General features: G+C 30.2%; 1 non-coding gene across 1 annotated transcript; it reads right to left on the reverse strand.

The window, feature by feature from the left end:
• Nucleotides 1-1,106: 1,106 nt before the first annotated feature.
• Nucleotides 1,107-1,178, reverse strand: TRNAP-AGG. Its single transcript has one exon. It is a non-coding gene; the product is annotated as a tRNA-Pro (tRNA).
• Between the last annotated feature and the right edge of the window lie 1,181 nt (nucleotides 1,179-2,359).

Genomic DNA, 2,359 nt, shown 5'->3' on the forward strand with positions numbered 1-2,359 from the left:
CAATTTGTGTAATTCTCTTTTTGAAGTCGGGCTCGATCTTTATTCTTCCAAGAATATGTTTCATTCTCTATTCTCATGTTCTTGGTTCAATGCTTAAAAATCACATTTTAAATCATATTATCTTGCTTAATTCATTTTGATATAATATTGTTGGGGGTATTTTGAGAATCGAACTTGAGACCTCTTACACCCAAAACGATAATCATACCACTTAGACCAAATGCACCAAATGCCATTGTAGTCGATCTATAATTCTTAGTTGCTAGTCTATATACGAAATTTATATAAGTTGAAGTAATGCACACGCATTCCTTTAGGTTAGACCCATTGAAACCTACTTGTTTTTTTTTTTTTTTTTTTTTTTTCTTTCAAAATTGNGTGCTTTGTTTTCTTTTGGAGGGACATTTTGAGACTTGAACTCGAGACCTCTTGCACCCAAAGCAAGAATTATACCACTATAACAAATGCCCTTATAATGGACCATATATTAAGTTGTTAATGGAATGTATCATCATTATTTCATTTATTTTCTTTGTTAATGAAATCCATGAGCAATAATTATTATATCTTTTAGATCTAGACCGCTGTTAAATTATTTACATAGAGTTTACGATAATTACTGTAGAGAGAAAAAAAAAAGAATAGAAGTAGTGTAAAAAGATAATTACTGTAGAAAGAAAGATAGTTATGTAGAAAGAAGAAAAAAAAAAGTAGTATGTAGAGAGAAGAAAAAAGAATAGAAGTAGTGTAAAAAGATAATTACTGTAGAAAGAAAGATAGTTATGTAGAAAGAAGAAAAAAAAAAGTAGTATGTAGAGAGAAGAAAAAAGAATAGAAGTAGTGTAAAAAGATAATTACTGTAGAAAGATAATTAATGTAGAGAAGAGATGAAAAAAGAATAAAAGTAGTGTAAAAAGAATAAAAGTTATGTTCTAAAAAAGACAATTAGAAGTAGTGTAAAAATTTGATAGTTCCATTTATGTACACAAGTATTAAAAGAGCATTATCATTAAGACATATATCGTGGAGTACACAATTATTAAAAAGAGCTTACTAACTTGTAGTACTTGCTTTCTCTGAGGCTCATCTTTTGATGAATGAACATAGGGGCATTCCAAGAATTGAACTTGGGACCTCTCGCACCCTAAGCGAGAATCATACCACTAGACCAAATGCCCTTTATAAAAAAAATGCAACATTTTTAATTCCAACTCAAGTGCAACTCATGCTTCATTAAAGACAGATAAACTTTAGTTAAGTAGCTGGAACTTTAAATTACTTCATGTAGAGCTTCAAGCACTCTATGTTAGCTACTATCTTTAGGATTTACTAATTGGACACGAGTTCTTGGATTTAGGGGATTGTTTTATGTAATTTTCAACTACAACTTATGTTTTATAATTTTTAGGTCATAATTTAGGCGGTCGTTGTATATTATGGATGAACACTAGAGTTTCTATCCCGTTCACCACAACTACTCTATTTTTTGTTTGAAGGCTATAATTGTCATCTATGTTGTATGGCAATAAAATTTGTTTAGATGAAATTTTAGTTAAAGTTGCATATTTTACTTCTTGCCAGTAAAAAATTTGTTTCTTAGCATAATATGAATTTAGTTGCAGAGTTATTACGAATAAGATGGAGAAAGAAATTTTCTTTAAAATAATAAACAGACCCAAGTTCATCTTTGTTGTTGTCTAATTGTGATTTTGCAAAAAGCTTAACTAATATGAAATATCAAGGTAAATCAAGAATATATCCTACACGTCATTCAAGATGACAATAAAATAGAGTTAAATTGAACGCAATTTTAGTTTCATGTTAGTAGGTTCAAGATGAAGCATAATTGTATCAATGATATTAAAGAGAAATTCGTGTTTTATTAGAAGAGACCAACTTCATTTAAGGTACTAGGAGTTTAAACTACTTCCATTGTAATTTCAATCACTCCACAATGATTACAAATTTAGGGTTGGCTACTTGGACATCAATTATCAACTTTAGGTTATAATTTAGGTAGTAGCCATTATAATATTAATGAGCAAAAGAGCTACAATTCTTCCATGGACCATATGTGTTATAGTTAAATGAATATATATATATTATGTATGTTGAGGTTTGGGTAAAGCACAAAGTAGTAAAGAACACCATTGTCAACTCTAGAGCCAACCACAACTCATGATGGAGACCGATGCAAAATATTTTAACATCCTTTGGCATCAAGATATAGGAAAGATGAACGCCGTCAAATTGGAAGCTTTACCTGTCTTAAGAGTCACAATGAGAACTCTAATCAAGTTGGAGCCTTGGACTAGGCAAATTGTTTAGTGATAGTTGAAATGGATGACTTCGACGTCGT

The sequence above is a fragment of the Cucurbita moschata genome, unplaced genomic scaffold (assembly GCF_002738365.1).
Source record: "Cucurbita moschata cultivar Rifu unplaced genomic scaffold, Cmos_1.0 Cmo_Scf00092, whole genome shotgun sequence".
In the NCBI taxonomy this organism is placed as follows: Eukaryota; Viridiplantae; Streptophyta; class Magnoliopsida; order Cucurbitales; family Cucurbitaceae; genus Cucurbita; species Cucurbita moschata.